General features: G+C 39.7%; 1 pseudogene across 1 annotated transcript; it reads left to right on the top strand.

The window, feature by feature from the left end:
* Positions 1-13,539: 13,539 nt before the first annotated feature.
* LOC117722491 (olfactory receptor 52N2-like) lies at positions 13,540-17,339 on the top strand (annotated as a pseudogene). The gene is made up of 2 exons (XR_013104877.1): positions 13,540-13,591; positions 15,991-17,339. The product of XR_013104877.1 is annotated as an olfactory receptor 52N2-like (transcript).
* The last annotated feature ends 2,574 nt before the right edge of the window (positions 17,340-19,913 follow it).

Below are 19,913 nucleotides of genomic sequence, written 5' to 3'. Positions count from 1 at the left end.
GTGAAGGTCTGAGGGACCCAAAGAGGATAGGGTCTCCATAGGAAGACCAAAAAAGACATCTATCCTGGACTCTTGGAGTCTCTCAGAGCCTGAACTACCAATCAAAGAGCAAGCATGGACTGGACTCACCCCCCCTCACACACACACCCTTGTAGCAGATGTGCAGCTTGGTCTTCATGCAGGTCCCCCAACAACTGGACTTGGGGCTGTCTCTGAATTTGTTACCTGCCAGTGAATCCCGTTCCTCTAACTAGGCTACCTTGTCTGGTCTAAGTGAGAGAGGATGTACCTAATCCTTCAGTGTTTGATGTGTTGTGAGGGGGTAGTAGCCCCAAAGGCAGGATCGAGCTGCCACCTGAGCAGGCATACACTAAATGTATGCATGAAGCTGGGGTACAATTAGGGAAAAGTCTATGTAATGACTAGGGAGAATTATGAAAGCATTCCTATAGGGATCAAGCTTTTTTTCTAAGGGGAATGACAACATCAAACCAGCTGGTTCATTTCTTGTCTGCCTTGAGAGATTATTATACCCAGGAGTTTAAGATGATAACAAACATGTTGGATATAAAAAGGTGAGTGAGACTCTTTGCTCAATGATTGTCTGTACCTGGATCATGGCCATGTGTAAGGGTCCACCTGAGGTCTTGACAGAAGCTACGGGTAGAGATCTGTTAATTGGTGGCATACTGACTACCACTGAAGATGTTGATAGATCTTGGCCAATCCCTAAACTTGAAATGGCCATCAATTTACCTAATTGAACTGAACCATTCAAGTATTCTTTAAATATTTTTGGAGTAGTATTATTAGAGCTACATATGATGTAACCAAAACCATTCTGAGAGGCATATGTGAAGCTGGAGGCAGCCTGTGAAACAGGCCTCTCAGAAATATGAGATATGTTCATCATAGGAAAGATGGAGAAATTGTATGTCTAGGGAAATAATTATTTAACTTCCCAAGATAACTAGCAAGGAAATAAAGCACACTCATCATAGGAAAGATGGGAAAATTATGTTTAAGGAAATGATTATCTAGCTTCTTGTGAGAGCTACCAAAAATACCTGAGCTATAGGGTGAGAGTAAATGCCCATGAAAGCACATACTGAATAAAGGGCATCACAATTAGGTCTGGGTAACAATTCAGAAGTGTTAAAGAGGTTTTCAGCACCCAGAGGATTGTTAGAAATATTCTATCTACACAAGGGGTAATGGTGGGTGCTAAAGAGTATGGCAAGTGAATCAACATAGTATTTGTCAGAGGTTCATGTTAGTTATAGGGGAATTGGAGCTCTTTTGAATACATCTCCTTAAAGAACTCCTGGCTGTGGGAGTTGTCATGACCAGCAAAATACACAACTCCTTGGGATCCTGGAAGTGGTGGGTCCTTCTTTTCCACAACAGCACCCCTTTTGTCTCAGAGCCAGTCCAGTACCTTGTTCAGTTGTTCTCCTCTGGGCCAGACTCACTCTGGCTCACTTTCCCTCAGCCACCGACCCTTGAGGGGTAAGGACATAGACAGTAGGCAGGGCCTTGGGTTCAGGGGACTGGGCTAGGGCAGAGGGTGGGCAACAGAGATCAACTTGCAACTGGAAAATCCTCAGGTCCCTCTGCTGATGCTGTTCAGCTGTTGCCCACAGTGGAGGGAGGCAGGCACAAGGCCAGCCAAGCTGCACCAGCATATAGAGGAAGCCAGCAACTGACACCAGGAAGTAAACAAGAAACATGTTCTTCAGTGTTATGGCCACACTGCCACTGCTGCCCATCCCTGCCCTGCTGGTTTCCCCAGACCACCTATTTGAGGTAGACTTGCTGCACTGCCCTAGGGTGGGGGGTGATGGCAGGGCCTCACAAGGAAAAGAGGGGAGGGGCAGGCCTGGGTGAAGGAGGATTCCCCGGATGTGGAAGGGGGCAGTGCCCTGTCTAGCCATGGTGAGCACCTAGCCCCTCTTCCTGACTCAGCCCATTGACCCAGTCCTTAACTTGAGGCACAGGGCTGAGTTTCCAGAATGCTGGTAACGCTTCTTTTGGAGGCAAATGCACTTTGCTTCTTTGTTAATTATGCCTCTAAATATGGAATAGTCGAGCTTGAGTCTCAGTCTGGCTTGATCATGACCAATGGAAATAGTCCTTAATATTTCAGGAATTCGTTTCCCCCTAGAGGGGCTGGGGTTATCCTGCTGTAAGATTTTTTAAAGATTGTCCATTCCTGGTAGGTTTTGGTGGGCAATCCTTGTCGTCATCCCCCCCCCCCAAAAAAAAAACCCTTTCTGCATTTAGGGCAAATCAAAGGGGGTCTTTTTCTTTTCCTGCACTTTATTTGGACATTGCCTGGCAAAATGTCCCTGGCCTCCACAGCTCCAACAAACATCCTTTTATTTTCTTATCTTCTTCTCTTACCTTTAGGTGCATGGTCAAGGCAGCTGGTAGGCTTTCTGTATTTCCGTAACAATTCCCTTTGTCTCAGGTTGAGTTGATCCAGTCCTCTATTTCCCTACTGTGAGCACAAGAAATAGCCTTACAGATCTTGGTAGTAGCCCCCTCCCAGATAAGCTCCTTACCTAAAGCTTCAGTGGACACATGATTTACCCAATGGCCAACAGTCTCTTGGACCCAATATGTAAAATCTGCAAAATATTCATTGGGCTTTTGTTTCAGGTCTCTGAGTGGTACCTGAGCACCTTCAGTAACTTTCTAGACATGCATGGCACGTAAGTGGACCTGATCAAAGTAGTTTGGTGGTCCCTACATTTGAGCAGCAGGAGAGCTATAATTATCCTCTCCCTGCAAAGCTTCAGGTGGGATGGCCTCTTGTTTAGCTAAGTTACCCCGTCTGAGAATCTCAGCCCTGTCATAAAATTCCACCTTCCATTGTAGAAATTCACCCCCGATAATATAGATCTCATAGTCTTCCAGTCCTGTGGGGAATTCAGAATAGTGGCTATGGATTCAAGCATCTGCTCCACAAAGGGAGAACATAGCCCATTTTCAGGAACCACCTTCCTGTATTTTTTTTTAGCACTTCCATAGAGTAAAGTTCCAGGGATTGTAAGATTGGAATGTAAGGGATGTAAGATTGCCGGGAATGATGGTATAGGTGCTGCTGCTGAGGGATATAGCACAGAAAGATATATAACACTACTGCAACTACTGGTACGGGTGCCACTGATGAGGGATTCAATTTTGCCTCATAAAGAGGAAGCATTGGAGAGGTGTCCTGAATGCTCACTTCCCATCCTTCACTTCCCCATCTTCTCCTCCAGGGAATAGAGGCAGGTGGCAGACACTACTGGCCATGCTGTTGTATTAGTTTCAGATGTATTCCTATTAGCTACATGTCAGAGGTACTGAAATGGTGATTTCCATCCACTTTCCTTTTCAAAGTCTATCACATTAGGGCCAAATGGAGTTGCGCCTTTATCTGTAGGGGTGACAATATTTTCTGGCTTGGCTGTCCCTTTATCTATGGAGGCAGCTATGCCCTCTGAGACTTCTGAGGGTGCCATTGTCATCCCCGGAACTCGCCAGTAATACAGGCAGGGATTGTGGATCTAGCACAGAACAGCAGAGGAAGCTCAAGATGGACCAACTACTAGGAAGAAGTGCAAAGGCAGCTCTTCCTCCAGTTCATTCCTCTGCACCAGCACCACTACCTCTTCCCAGGTATGCTCATCACAAAATTTGCTTGCTAGCATCCATGGACATAAGCCCAGAACTTTCTCATAAAAGGTAGTTTCTTTTCAGAACATATCAGCTGCCTACTCTCTAAGATCCCTTTCATCACACAGGAGTTTTGGGGAGTCCTGTTCTGACAGCAGATGTGGGAATAGGATGAAAGATGGGGGTGAGAGTCTACAGAGTCACATGATGAATCCCCGGGAAATCTGACTCCAGACACCAGCATCAGGGTTCAGATTTGAGTTTATTGCCTGGCCCATAAGCTTATATACAGTATTTGAGCCAATTCTAAGCCCCTAAATCTTTGGCCAATTGTATCTTGCCACATCATCACTATGCTCCAAAGAAAGCCCTGCCTAATGAAGTAACTCAGGAGGAGTTGGGGGAGTATTGTCACATATGAAGACTTCCATGAGAGTGGGGGAAGCAGCTACCACCCTGACAGGGTTCCTTTTTGCTGTCTCACAGGTGTGCCAGGAGCTATCTTAGATCTAATGCCATGTGTGTGTGTGGCAGGTCAGGACTCTTTGAGGAGTTGCAAAAGCCTGTGGAGACTCACTCTCCGTCCAATTTATTCCTTTACAAGGTTGACTTACACATCCCTCACAGCTCAGCTTCTGATAAACACTAGCAAAGTGACTAAACTGCTAATGTTATGAGCAGCTAGTATCAATACCGATTCCTTCTGCACATCACAGTCAGCAGGGAAATTGTTCCATGTATGGTTTCCCATGTTACGTTTCAAAACATAGATGGTTAGTTTTCTAGGGAGAATCTTTCATTAACTAGTCACAAAAATGTTATCAATATTGGCTACCAAGTTTTCCTGAGTATGTTCTTTGTGATTGACTATCTATGTTAGTTAAACACAGAAAATAAGGGATTTCACAAAGTACAGCTAATTTCTAATTTAATCTAGAATAGAAAAGGCAAAAGAATGACCACCTTAAAACCAACACACGTTAATTGTAACACAGAGATTATTGTAATACTCAAGATAATCACTTATTAATTTCAGAGGTGAGTAAAGACTACTACAAAAGAAAGATATGAGGCAAATCATGAATGTATGCAGATGTTTAAAAAGCAGCAGATGGGAATAAATTAGAAAAATAAACTATATAAGCAAAGAAGATGGCTAAGTAACAACAATCAGGATTTCACTCCACTTGTAGTAAGGAGGAAGAACAGAAGGTATGGGCAGATTTGTAGTCAGAGGCTGAATAGGAAAGAGCCTGGAGTGTTATCTTAGAGTTGTATTGCTCTGAAGAGACACCATGAGGAAAACATTTAATTGGGGCTGATTTACAGTTCAGAGTGTTAGTCCACTGTTATCCTGGCAGGAAGCACGTGGCATGAAGGCAAACATGGTCTTAGAGAGTAGGTGAAAGTTCTATGTCCAGATCGGCAGGCAGCAGGAAGAGAGTAACACTTGCCTTGGCTTGAGCTTCTAAAAACATAAAGCTCCTGACCCCTGCCCCCAGGGGCGAACTTCCTCCACAAGGACACAACTTCTCTAATGAGGCCACATCTCCAAAAATGCCACTCCCTATGAGTCAATGGGGTTATTTTTATTCAAGACACCACAGGTATGGGTCATGACCAGATGTCATCAGATAAGGGGTGGTTTATCCCCTTTGATAACTGACATCTCACAGTAGCTAACCCTCAGACAGCTGTGACTGATTGTTAACTATTAAGCCCTGGCTCTCTCTCCCAGTTCCTCCTCAGCTTTCTTCTCTCTTCTCTACTCACTTGTTCAGCATCCTAACTTAGGTTCTTTAAACTCAAGGCTCTCATGTGTGAAATGGGGATTTCTTATGTCTTCTTCTGTACTTGTTTTCTTTTGAAGTTTTGACCATTTTCATAAAAAAAAAAACCCAAAGATTTAAAAATTACATCAACCATAATAGCCATTGACCACTCTATTAATCATAAATACAGTGTGCTCATTTGTTCTCAAAGTAACTATGAAGATGGTAGTTTAAATAATAGGTATTTGGTTAGGCAAATGGAGACACTATAAGGTTAATAAGTTAATGAATATCACACTGCTATTAATGAGCAGAATTGAGATTTGTATGGAAGTTCTTATTTGCATTTTAAAGATTATAATCTTATACTTAACCACTTTCCCCACACCAAAAACTGTAGTCTTCAGCATCATTTTAGTGGTATTAAAGCAGTGTCATATTTTTTTCTTTTCATTTTTTATTAATTATTCCATTTGTTTATATCTCAAATGAGAGATCCCACTTCTCAGTTACCCCTCCACCACCTCCCCATCTCACATCTGCCCTTTGCCCTCCCCTCCCCTTTGCTTGTATGAGGGTGCTCATCCGCCCACCCACACTCTCCCACCCCACTCCTCCAGCATCCTCCATGTTGGGGAATCAAATCTCTCCAAGACCAAGGGCCTCCCCTTTCATTACAGTCAGATAAGACCATCCTCTGCTACATATGTATCTAGAGCCATGGATCATTCCAGGTACACTCCTTGGTTAGTAGTCTAGACTCTGGGAGAACTGGGTGGTCAGGCCAACCCATGTTGTTCTTCCAATGGGCTTGCAATCCCCCTCTGCTCCTCCAGTCCTTCCACCAGCTCCCCAGCATGTTCCCTGAGCTCAGTCTAAGTTGGCTCCAAGCATCCACATCTGCATTGGTCAGTTGCTGGCTGGACCTCCCAAGGTACCACCTAACTAGGTTTCTGTCAGCAAGTGCCTCTTGACCACAGCAACAGTGTTGGGTTTGGTGTCTGCAGACATGATAGAACAGAGACTGAAGGAGGGGCCAGTCAGGTACTGCCCGACTTGGGGAATCCATCATGTCTGCAGAATTTCTGATTAATTTTGCTCTTGTGTCAATCTTTAAGCCATCTGTACCTTCTATACTCCTATGTTCCTGTCATAGCCACTTGGAATCTGAAAACCCCAGAAATTGTTACTTCCTGAGTTTACACTATGGAAATTTAACAGTGTTGTAAAGAATACTGTTTCTCCAAATGAGTACTGCTCTTGTCTTTTGAGTCAAATGTGATTCTGTTTGTGACAAGAAGGCCATGAGCATCTTGTTAAATACTATACTGAACACAAACTCATTATTAATACATCAAGAAAATATGCACCAGGGGCTGGAGAAATGGCTCAGAGGTTAAAAGCAGTGGCCATTCTTGAAGAGGATCAGGGTTCAATTCTCAGCATACACTTGGTGGCTCACAAACATTTGTAATTTCAGTTCCAGAGGATCAGTTGCCCTCTTCTGACATCTATGGGAACTGCAGGCATGTGGTACAAACCAAGCAATAAGAAACAAATGAATCCAATAAAAAAAAAAAAAAAGAATTCTTCAAACACAAAAAAATAAAATAAATTAAAAAAAAAAGAAACAAATGAATCTTTTTAAAAGAGAAAACATATCAATTGGTTTGTATGTTAGGAGCCATGCTGCGTTTGCTGAAGTAGCTATACGCTCGCCATTAGAAGATGGCGCTGGCTTCCTGTTCCTGGTTCTTCTTGGCCTTGGTGTCTGCAGCTGTGCCCACGCTAGGCGCGAATTCTCCCGCTGATAGTACTATCAGTGGATATGTAAATGAGACCCCAGTCTGTAAGCCAATGAGGACAGATCATGTCTCTTTGATAGTATATAAGTCAGTACATTCTGGGGCTTGGGGTCCTTCCTTTGTTCCCCATCTTGCATCCTTCTAACTAAAAGAGCTGTAACAATAAAAGACGCTGTCAGAAGAATCTTGAGTGTGACGTGCTCCTTATTGGCGAGGTGGCGTGTCGCATTTGTGTGTTTTGAAAAATTGAGGCTCAACAACTCAGGGATGTGGATGCCAACATATTTTTATAACAATGCTTTTCTTCAACCCTAGTCAACATATTTGAAATGTTCCCATAAAGATTGTCTACCAAGAGATAATCATATCTGAAATAAGTTTATATACTGATCTTGTCAAGAATACATTTGGCCAGTCACATATAACCTCCCTATGTTTCATAAAACAAATATTTAAGAGCTAAAAAGTTGCACTTGAGTCACAGCAGAGCCACAGACAAGAATGATTATTATGTTCATGACATGTAGGCAGTGTCAAATGGACTTATATATTCTAAAATATAAAAGACACAAAGTTTAGAGGTGGGTATTTGGTGGGGGAGGGGGGAGAAATCATGTTGTTGTATACATGTTGTGGCCCGAGCTACCCCACGCTTGGGGGACAGAAATGTTGAGAACCACTCTGCCCCACACTTGGGGGCCAAAATGTCTCAGACTGTTCTGTCAATGTTGGACCTGCACTGCCAAAAAGCCTTGAGAACTAACTTGTTAGCCCACACTGCCCCAGGCTGCTCTGGTCCGTGGGAAGACCAGACAGAGTGTGATTCAATCCTGTTTATTCTTCAGTCTCTCTTCCTAGTCCAAGTCCCAAGTCTTGAGTTTCTAGACCCTAGTTCCTAGTCCCTAGTGCCTCCAAGTTGTACTGTCTAACCTAATTCCTAGTTCCAAGTTGTACTCCAAGTTGTACTCTATAACCAAATTCCTAGTTCCAAGTTGTACTCTCAGTTGTACTCTTCTGAGTGTCTAATGTCTACACCTACTCTTAGTGTCTGAATCTCTGTTACTCCAAATTGTTCTGACTGCCTCTCGCCTTTTATATGTCTTACTTCTAAGCCACGCCTTTAAGTCATACCCTTAGGTCTTGTCTCTAAATCTTATCTCTAAGTCACGCCCTTAAGTCTCACACCTTTATGTCTCACACACCCAAGGGAAATTCCTGGGTATCTAAAGCAAAATGTTATGAGAGTGTGCTCAGCTGTTGTAGGCTAATGCAATCAAGTCTCTGGTCAGGGTATACGGCTCAAGATGGCTGCAAGGATGATAGCCGCCTTCTGTCGGCTCCCCACATATACATGTATGGGATTCAGTAAGGAAACAGAAGAGCCAACAACTCAACTCAAGACAGAGCCTAGAATAGTCTACACTGTACTTATCATCACAGAAAATATTAAGAGTAGAAAAGTGGTGGTTGACAAGATAAAAGAAGCAAAGGACAGCGCTGGCAGTGGGAGGGATAAACACTAAGAAACCCCTCTACTTGCCTCCGCTGAAGGGACACCAACTGTGTTTTTAAAATACTTTTTAAATGCTGGTCTAGCGGTTTAATGTCTTGGAAAAACTCAAGAGCAGGTGTCATAGAGCTATACACTAAAATATGGCATCAGAATACCTGTAGAATGCAGGCACGACACTGTGAATCAGAAGCAAATAATATGTGTCTTGGTGGAAGCCAGAGGCTGCAGTAGAAAACACAATGCATGTTCTATCAGCATGCTAGACACTGAATGGAACTGTCCAAGAGTGAGATGAGTGTTCTCAACTCAACTATAAAGAACCTCTCTGCAGATGGAACAAGAACCTGTGATACAACTATTAAAGGACTGCTCAGGGGTAGGACTGCTATCTGGGACCCAAGAAAGAATATGAATAGTCAAGACAAGACCCAGCAAGCAGTGTAAAGATCATTTCAGAATCTGTACCACACTCAAGTATGTCTCCTTAATATTTATGCCACCTTTATTTAGTGCCCTGTTCCAGTTTAGTAGGCTATCTCTGTCCCCTCTCTCTCCATCTCCTTATCTTTTTAAAAATTCACCCTCTTTTCCCCCCCACAATTATAAGAAGAAAGAAAAATGCAAAATAAATTTAGTTACCACTGGTACATTAGAGGAAGGAGAGAAAGGAGAACAATTGGGGCAAAGGGAAAGATGAGGAAGCTGTGCCTCAAGGTACAACAAAAGAGAGAGAGGTGAAGAATGAAGTAATTGTAGTTCCAGGAGGTTGATGCATGGAGACACCAATAGGCAGCCTGTGTTCTTTGGAAAATCCTAAGAAAATGAAAAAATAAAATAAAATGGAAAGAAAAAATGGGGGAAGATAAAAGAGGCAGTCAATATAGGATGTGAAAGCAGACTTCAATAACAGGTATCAGCACTAAAAAATAACCTGAAATTGTAAAAGTTCAATAAGTTAAATAAAAAAGTATGCATAAGTCAGTAAATGAACAAAAATATCAGTAGATGAAGGAAAAATAGATGACTCACAATGACAAAAAAAATAAAATAAAAATAGAACACAGAAGATCTATGGGACACTATGAAAGGAACAAATATATGAACCATGCACATGGAAGAAAAATATTATGAAAAAATAAAAAATATTTTTATTAAAATCTTAGAAGTAAATTTTCCAAATCTAGGGAATGTGATACCATCGAAATATGGGAGGCATTTAGAATAACAAACAGAGAAGCCTAAAAAGAACCAACTCTTCATGTTACATTATAAATGAAACACTAAAATACAGAAACAAATACATACTGAAAGCTTAAAGAGAAAAAAAACAATTCACATTTAAATGCCAGCCCACCAGAACAAGATATTTATCTGTAGAAACACTGAAAGCTGGGAACCTTGGAATGGTGTATTTCATGCTCTGAAAGACAGTAACTGCCAAGTCAGTTTACTATATCCAGCAAAACTATCTGTTACAACTGAAGGAGAAAAAACTCTCCAAACAAACAAACAAACAGAAAACAAACAAACAAAAACAACCCTGAAGGAATTCATGACTATTAAGCCAGTTTTACAGAATATACTAGAAAGGAGATCTTTAGACTGAAGGGAAAGAGAAACATACCCATGAGGGTACAAGAAAGCAGAAAGCATGCTATCAGTGTTTAAGCAGATGGGAAAATAGGTGACTCAAAATACTATAAAAAGGACAAATGTCAGTAATTTAATAAACATCTTTGGATAATAATTCTGAATATTAATAGCTTCAATTAGCAAATCAAAAGCATAGACTAGCCTCAAGAATGGATTAAGTGATTAGTCCATCTACCAACATTTGCCACCAACAAATACACTTTACCTTAAAGTAAACAAAGGATGGCAAAAGGTAGTCTAAACAAAAGGATTCAAGAAACAATCAAGGTCTTTCTCTCTCTCTCTCTCTCTCTCTCTCTCTCTCTCTCTCTCTCTCTCTCTCTCCCACGTGTGTGTGTGTGTGTGTGTGTGTGTCTGTGTGTCTGTGTGTGTGTGTGTTTCTTTTGTAGGGAAATTTTTTTAACCATTTAATTTTTGCATATGAAAATATGTTTTTAACTGAAATAGAATTCCATCATCTTCTCACTCCTTTTCTCCCTCAGCCCCTTGAGACTTCTCTGTGTAGAACATCATATTCATGCTCCACTGTCAACTTTATATCTTCTCTTGCTTTGATTACTATTATTACACATATACATGTGTAAATGTATGTATGTGTATCCACAGACAACTTGAGTACATTACTTGGTTTTTGTATATGGTTTCAGAGCTCACCAGTGTTTATATTATATAAACAATTAATGGAGTCATTTCTAGAAGAGGCTAATTCTTCTCTCAGCAGCTCTCAGTTGCATGTAGTTCTTGTCTAGGTGTGAAACCCTGTGAGAGTCCCCCTTCCAAATGATCACATCTGTTGATATTGCCATTGTTGTGGTCTTGTTTATGTAGCCATTTCTAGGTGAAAGTGTTCACAGGAGTATTCCTGGCATTCTGGCTCTTACAAAATTCCTGTCCCCTCTTCCTGGATGTTCCCCGAGTGACATATGCAGGAGCTATGATGTATATACATCTATTAGAGCTGGGATCCTTACAATTGATTGAACTTTGCACTGTATCCAGTTATGGTTTTCTGTGATGGTCTCTATTTGCTGTGAAGATATACTTTTTGATGATTGATGGTAACTACACTAATCTGTAGGTATAAGGATGATTTAAACTTTATGGCTGACAAAGTTTGGATAGTAATTTTGTTTTCTAAGGTCCATGACCTAGCTAATCCCAGGACTCTTTTTAGATTTCCAATACCAAGAGTGATTTTCCTCCTGTTGAGTGTACATTAAATCCAATGAGACAGTTGTTGGTTGCCACCAACATGTGAGTGCCACTCATGAAACCTTTATGCACATCCTGTTATTCTAATAACTGTCAGGTGTTACATCTCATAGCACTGTTTAATAGCTTCCTTTCCTCAGCAGCTTTCATAGTGTTTTATGAAACCATGGAAGCTAGACCACAGGAAAGAGGCCTTAGTGTCAGATCCAGCTTGACTCATCTTAGTCCTGTGTTCTAAGTGTACAGTGTCTGTATCAATGGGGCCTAAACAATCCCTGGGTAGCAACTAAATGATGCGTTAATAATATGCATTGTTTTGAGGAGTAATTGGTGTATCCAGACCAACTATTAGAAAGAAGTTTCCCCATCCCTAGGACTTTTTTTGCTTCATTTTGTGATTGAAAAGAATAAGTATCAAATCAAAACTAGTTAGACAAGAAAGACATTTACATTATACTGATTAAAGGAACAATTCATCAAGAATACACTGCAATTTTATTCATGAATGTACCTACTGTCATAAAACTACTACTACAGAGAAAGACTATCTTAGCACAAGAGTAGTGAATGTCTTCAATCCCAAATTCTCACCAATAGATAGAGTATAACAAAAAATACCTACTATCTCTGAATTACATGCCATTGTATACATATGCTAGTTATTCATAGCATATCCATTAGACTTAGGTTACATAAACATTCCTACAAATCCCTTTATTGCCCAAAGTTTTTAATAAAAATCTAAGAATGATCACATTAGATCATAGAGATGATATATGCAGAACTAATGAAATTTCTCAGTTAATTGTGCCATTTTACATTTTCTTAGTTGGTTTGTTAGGATTGTAATTTCAGACATTGGTACTGATACACTTGCAGTAAAAATAGAAAGATGACTTTCTGCGTTGTGCTTTTGGAAGTCTTGACATATACACTAAGCCAGACAAAATATCTGTCATAGATGAGATGTAGCTCACAAAGTACAGGGGAGCTATTGGCACTACTGGTGCCAACTTCAATGGCTGGTAAGGGCTGGAGCAATTGGGCTTGGCCCTCAGATATCAACATGGCCTCAGTTGTAAGCCCAAACCATAGACTTTCTCCTGGCATTTGGTGATAACAGAGACCATATCAACACAGAGGCTGCTGAAGTGCCACACACTGATATGGCCTGTCACCTGCAGCAGGGGCCCAGACATCATTATGGCTTCAAATGGCAGTGCAGGACTTTCACATCAGGCTATTCCTCACTGCCCATGTGTCTCTAGTTCTGCCTCTCTTAAGAACACACAAGCACAGCTTCTTTCCCTCCTATCTCTCCACAGCATACTTGTTCATTAGAGTTGCCACTACAGCTGGCCCACACCTCCTGGTGACAGGCCAGGTCTGTCTTATTAATTAATTAAATCAACATAAAACATAAACTAGAAATTTTTTCTACATCAAATTACATATTATATTTGATTATGTCTTTATTATGTTTCTCTTTTTCAAAAGTACCAAATACAAAGTGAATATCGATATATATGTGTATATATATAAATTAAAATGTACACACATACATATAAAGACATATACAGTGGATGTTGTGATGTCCTGAGTTTTGAATGTCAACAATGTAAATAAAATGGAAGACAATTATTTATATCGATCAAAATTCTTTCAGAATCTACACCTGAGAGAGAATGTGTAACTTAGCTATAATTTTCTCCTAGTTTCTCCTGTTCTTGAGGATTAAATAAATGCCAAAATCATCTCAGATATCCCAAAGGATGTCATCTCTCAGATATCCCAAAGGATGTCATCTCTCCAACCACAGTCTTCTGGGACACTGAACTGCAAAGACCCAATCAAGTGCACACTATCCAGCATGGAGAACATTGAAAACGATGCAGGAATGCTGGGTGGGTGTACAACCCCTCATGTTCGGGCTCTTGGGCATGGGCACTGCTCTGGTCTCTCCTAGCACTGAGGTGAGTTTGAGTGACTTCTAATGCCACTTGTTTTTAGAAAATGAGAGAAAAGGTTAAGATGAAGAAACTCAAGAGTTGTAGATCACAGAAGTTCTCCCTGAGCTCCCATAACACAGTTCCTGTGAGAAAGGGGTAGAAAGGCTTCCACAGTTGTAAAGCAATAGTAAACTGACCTCATAATTATGTGGAGACAATGAAACTCAGTTAGTCATTGGTCCCCACAAGGGTGAAGTGTGTTTTCTTTACGTTTACTGATAGATATGCTCAGATTTGCATCCAGCGGGACTGTTCTAGGTGAGGAGAGGAGGAAAGTAATGCAAACCAAGACTGGAATAATAAGGATATTGAGGACTTGCTGAAGGAGGCTCCTCTGGAAAACTCCTCCTACACAAAATGCCACACAACCACAGGTCACACAGCATCTTCACAAAGAGTGCCAGATGAGACTGCAGCTACCTCACAGACATTGCTGTGTGGAGAGCTCCCTCAGTGAGAGAATAACTCTCGCTCACTTCACACACCTGTCCTGTCTCTGCTCGAAGTGACAATTAAGGGTAAGGTTTGTCTGTCTTGCATTTGAAAATCATGTTCTTACATCATCATGATTTGTTAAACCTGTTACACTCAGCTTGTGAAACTTCCCATCAGCATTAGGATCTGTCACTCATGGTCTCAGACACAAACATTAAATGTTTGGTAGAAAATTCAAACTTTCATGTGATTTTTTGCCTTGCCATCTTAAATGTTGTCATTCTGCACCTGTGTTATTTTTAATCTATACTATGAAGGCATAATATGTGTCTGTGTTATTTAGGTTTGAATAAGGGAACCAGCCTTCTCTGAAATATTAGTAACCTAATGTATGGGATTTTTCTTAATTGCTTAATTAATTCATTTCCCCAAAATAGAATGCTGTCAGGAATATAAAGGGCAATCAAATTATCAAGTCAATGGACAGTATATACTTTATCACATATATTATTAATGTAACAGCTAATAATATACATCAAGTACCTAATTACAGGCACTGAGTATATTCTCCTCTTATTGTGTAAACATATCAGTAGTTTGTAGTACTAAAGATTACTTCCTTTTAAGGGTTCTAAAAAACTGTACAAAAAATCATTTGCTCCTTCAAAATCAACTCTATCCTCCTATTTTGTATTGTAAACAAGCTGGCATTAATTGTCAGGATTTCTCCATATCTATTGTAAATATGTTATAGAAAGAAGCTCTGATACCTTTAGAGTACAGACTTTTAGCAACTTAGCTTTTTCTTCTTTGGAATATTTTTAGTGCCACGAATCATGGTAAAAATAACTATATGGGAGCTGAGTGAAGCCCAGTGTGGGAAATAAGGGACAAAATTCCCTGTAGTAGGGGAGGCAAAGAAAGAGTTATATTTGAGTTGTCTGTCTGTGATACAATGGGCATTGTGGGTAGATTTTTGTTACTGTGCATTGAGAGACAGTTAGATTTCTGCACTTGTGGATTAGTTTTAAATTGCAAGCAGAATGCAGACCTAACAGTTCAGACCTCTCAAAATATACTGGCCCCTTTGACGAGTCAGCATAAGAACCCTCTAGCTATGTTAGGATTGAGCCATTAAACCTAAGTTCCAAACAGAGACAAATTCTCTTACAGAAATTACAGTAGCCACTAGCTTAGTTACCTGCTAATAATAGTTGCCTTTCATGAACTCTTAAAAGGTTTCCATGGATTTTGTTCAATATTTAAAGATATGGTTTCTTTCTCTCTTTCTCTCTCTCTCTCTCTCTCTCTCTCTCTCTCTATATATATATATATATATATATATATATATATATATATATATACACATATATATACATATATTATATGTAATATATATGTAATATTATATATATGATATTATATGTAATATATATGTAATATATACACATATAATAATATGTTATTATATATATAATATATATATATAACACAGGAATAATTTGAATTACTTGGAGCCTATAGAAACTAGATTTTCTTTTTGTAATAGGGTGTAATAGTTATTATTACTGCTTATATTTATAAAGTATTCATTATTCATCATCTTAGCACATTGTATAAATAATACTTTTGGAAATCATAATCATATGATAAGTGCAAGCTCAAAATGTTATTGACAACATTCTAAGCTTGATGCACTTATTTGATTATAGTGAGTGAAAGCTGAAACATAAGTGGGGTAATCAACTAGTAAACCTCATAGTTCACATTAAGTGAAAATGGTTGGAGAGTCTGGAGTAAGAGAATCCTGCAAGACTCTTCAAATTTTCTCATATTGGAGGGTGCTCCTAATAATTTCTCATTTTTCAGGGCTCCATTTATTTTCTACCTTATTATTATTTCTTATCTTTTATTTATATTTTTCCCAGGACACTGAAATTATTACTGAGTATAAAATGCTCTCATCTTGCCAGCCATTATGTCTGGAGCCAACAGCTCCAGCCTGACCCCAGAATTCTTTATCCTGAATGGTGTTCCTGGGCTGGAAGATGCACATGTCTGGATCTCACTGCCATTCTGTTTCATGTACATGATTGCTGTGATGGGGAACTGTGGGCTTATTTACCTCATTGCCCATGAGGAGACTCTGCACCGGCCCATGTATTACTTCCTGGCCTTACTATCCTTCACTGATGTCCTAATATGCACATCCACAGTGCCTAATATGCTGTGTATATTCTGGTTCAATTTCAAGAAGATTGGATTTAATTCCTGCCTTGTCCAGATGCTCTTTGTCCACATGTTGACTGGAACGGAATCTGGCGTGCTCATGCTCATGGCTCTGGACCGCTATGTAGCCATCTGCTACCCTCTATGATATACCACCATCCTCACCAACCCTGTGATTGCCAAGGCTGGCCTTGCTACTTTCTTGAGGAGTGTAATGCTCATTTTTCCATTTACTCTCCTCACCAAGCGCCTGCCCTATTGCAGAGGCACCCTTATCCCCCACACTTACTGTGATCACATGTCTGTGGCCAAGGTATCCTGTGGCAATGCCAAGGTCAATGCAATCTATGGGCTCATGGTTGCTCTACTGATTGGTGTGTTTGACATTTGCTGTATCTCTGTGTCTTACACTATGATACTTCGAGCAGTGGTGAGCCTGTCCTCTGCTGATGCTCGTCACAAGGCCTTCAGCACCTGCACATCTCACATCTGTGCTATTATGATCACTTATGTGCCTGCCTTTTTCACTTTCTTCACCCATCGTTTTGGAGGACACACAATTCCCCACCACATCCACATCATAGTGGCTAACCTCTACCTGCTACTGCCCCCTACATTGAACCCAATTATTTATGGTGTCAAGACTAAGCAGATTCGGGAAAGTGTAATCAAGTTTTTACTTGGAGACAAAATGGGCATTACCTAAAACAAATGCATGTTAATACCAGGCATACTGTTTATGATGGGGAAAATAGTGGAGACAATTTTCATAAAGTATGGGTGAAATAGTATTAAGTCATCTAATATGTAGATGTTCTGAAGTCTGCACAAGTGAAATTATGAAATATTCTTTATAAGGCAAGCTCTGCCAAAGTATAGGATGTAGAAATTAAATGCAATGCACTCATTCCATTTTCTCTCTGTGTGTGTATGTGTGCATACTGAATTCTATATAAATAGAAAAATAATGAAATGATGCATGGAGGCTAAATGTCATTCTTTGTTCTGTTGTTAAAAGACAAACATGCAGTAATTTGGGACAACCTTGTCCTGTCTGTTAAGGACAAACTCTTATATCAAGTATGTTGTTGATATAGAAAAAAAAACAGGTTCAGTTCTTCAATTCAATACACACACACACACACACACACAGATATATATATATGTATATGTATATGTACATGTATATATATGACAAGCTATATTTTGATATTTTGTGGAATATCCCTATTCTAATAATTTGTTAGCTTTTAAGTACTCTCTCTCTTTTTCAATGTTCAAGAGGTCTGTTCTCTGAATATTCAGTTTTTAAGTTCTATGAAAATTGGTTTTATGAAATGTAATTGTTTTGTTGATTAAAGAGGTTATATAATCAGTTTTCTATGGTATTTCATATTATTTCACTCATTAACTTATTCTTGAGACACTAAATACAATTGACCAATACTACTATTAGCTATAAACTGGGTTTAATTTGAGCGATACAGAGCAGAATGTCCAAAAATACCATGTCACAGGGCATTGAGAAGAGACACACTTGTGAAGGAAACATGAAAGGAAACATGTATGAAAACCAAAAAGAGATGATTAAAAATGATTCTCTCTGGAAGATGGACATCTTAGTAGACAATTAATTGAATGCTTTATTGATCTTGGATTGGGTTTGTCTGAAGGTTAAAATGTTTAATTTCTAAACATGAAATGTCATATTAATAAATTTCTGTATTTCTATGTCAATTTTATACTTCTTTCAAATATAAAAATGGCTTACTGATGACATATATAAATATGCCAATTTTAAGAAATAACATAACATGGTTTCTGGTACATTCTAATCATTTAATAAATTACAGTATTGTTTATGATTTGTTAGTTTCAACTCATTAATTCTGAACCTTAGTGTCTTAATGACAAGAAATCATTCAGTAGAGGATTAGTTTTCTATGGCTGAGCTTTCATTGGCTTCTCACAAGCATGTTAGTACAGTACATATAGTTTTATTTTTATTTAAATATTCTTCAGACAATATATTTTGATCATATTCTTCCCTCCTTCCAACTCCTCCCAGATCCTCCCCATCTCCCTGTCCACTAATGTCATGTTCTTTATCTCTCCCTCAAAAGAACAAAATAAAAATAAAATCATTAGTTTAAGAACAATAATAGCAAAGCAAATTAGACAAAATATACCAAACAAAAGATGCACAAATACATGAAGTCCAATTTTTTTGTTGACCCCACTTTTCCTGGCATGGGATTGCCTTGGAGTGTGGTTGATATATCCAGTAAGGTTCTATTGGAGAAAACTGATTTTTATTTTCTAGTAGCTATCAATTGCAGCAACCTTTTTGGTGTGTGTTGCAGTATTGTGTCTACTTCCCCTTCTCAGTGCTTGGATCTTGTCTGGTTTGAATATGTGCAGGTCTTGTATGTGTGTCATAGTTTCTGTGAGTTCATATGTGTACCAGTTCTGTTGTGTCTAGAATATTCTGTTTCCTTGGATTCATCCACCTCCTCTGGCTCTGACAGTCTTCCCCACCCTTGCTTCTGCATAGATTTGTGAACCTTGAGGGAAGAAGTTTGATTAGAGACATCCCATTTATAACTGAGTGCTCCAAAGTCTTTCTCTTTCTGTGCATTGCCCAATTATGGGTCTCTGCCTTAATTCCTGTCTGCTGCTAGAGGAAGCTTCTCTGATGTATAGCCGTTTTTTTTTTTTTTTAATGACTTCTATATGCCTAGCTGTATATCCTTTCTGAGACAGGTAAAGATTAGAAAAACTCTGTCTCAGAAAGAGAGAGGGAGAGGGAGAAGGAGAGGGAGAGGGAGAGGGAGAGGGAGAGGGAGAGGGAGAGGGAGAGGGAGAGGGAGAGGGAGAGGGAGAGGGAGAGGGAGAGGGAGAGGGAGAGGGAGAGGGAGGGAGAGGGAGAGGGAGAGAGAGAGAGAGAGAGAGAGAGAGAGAGAGAGAGAGAGAGAGAGAGAGAGAGAGAGAGAGGTCTTGGGATGATTAAATTAAAACTGAATGAATGTTCATTGTTACTTATTGGAGGCAGTGAGTGAAGAGTTTACAGGGAATATGGGCTGTGAATCTTGAGTGTATTTAGTACTCAGGGAGTACAGGAAAATAAGAGATCTGTTAAATGTTAAGGGTAAGGGAATCTTTTTGGTTATAAATGTTTTAGAAAGTAGGAAGAACAAAGGCAAGGAGGGCAGTAGAAGGCCTGTCTGGGAGGGGTGGGGTATGTTTTTCCACAGGATACAAGAGACAGCCAGCTCTGCCATTCACTTTTGAGATATTAAATGAGAATAACATTTAACCCTAATCCACTGCCAAGAAGTCAGCATCTTTGGTGGCTCAGATCTCCACCATAGCCTCTGCCCCTTGAGTCCTTGCTTCATTTTTCTGTGGCTCCTCAGCTTTTTCCGTTTTCTGTAATATATATCCAATTTCTTCTTAGCATTCCAGTGTTCAGCTAGTATCTTTATAGGTTCTTATCTGGACTTTGTGCATTCTTGGGAGAGTGGAGCTCTTCAATGTTTTCCTCTGGAATTTCTTTCCAGACAAATAAATATTTTCAAGGTTATAATAGTCACAATAAAACTGAAACATATGTTTTTCAGAT

The sequence above is a fragment of the Arvicanthis niloticus genome, chromosome 1 (assembly GCF_011762505.2).
Source record: "Arvicanthis niloticus isolate mArvNil1 chromosome 1, mArvNil1.pat.X, whole genome shotgun sequence".
Lineage (NCBI taxonomy): Eukaryota > Metazoa > Chordata > Mammalia > Rodentia > Muridae > Arvicanthis > Arvicanthis niloticus.
Note: the sequence above shows the minus strand (reverse complement) of the source record. Positions and strands in the feature narration are given on the sequence as shown.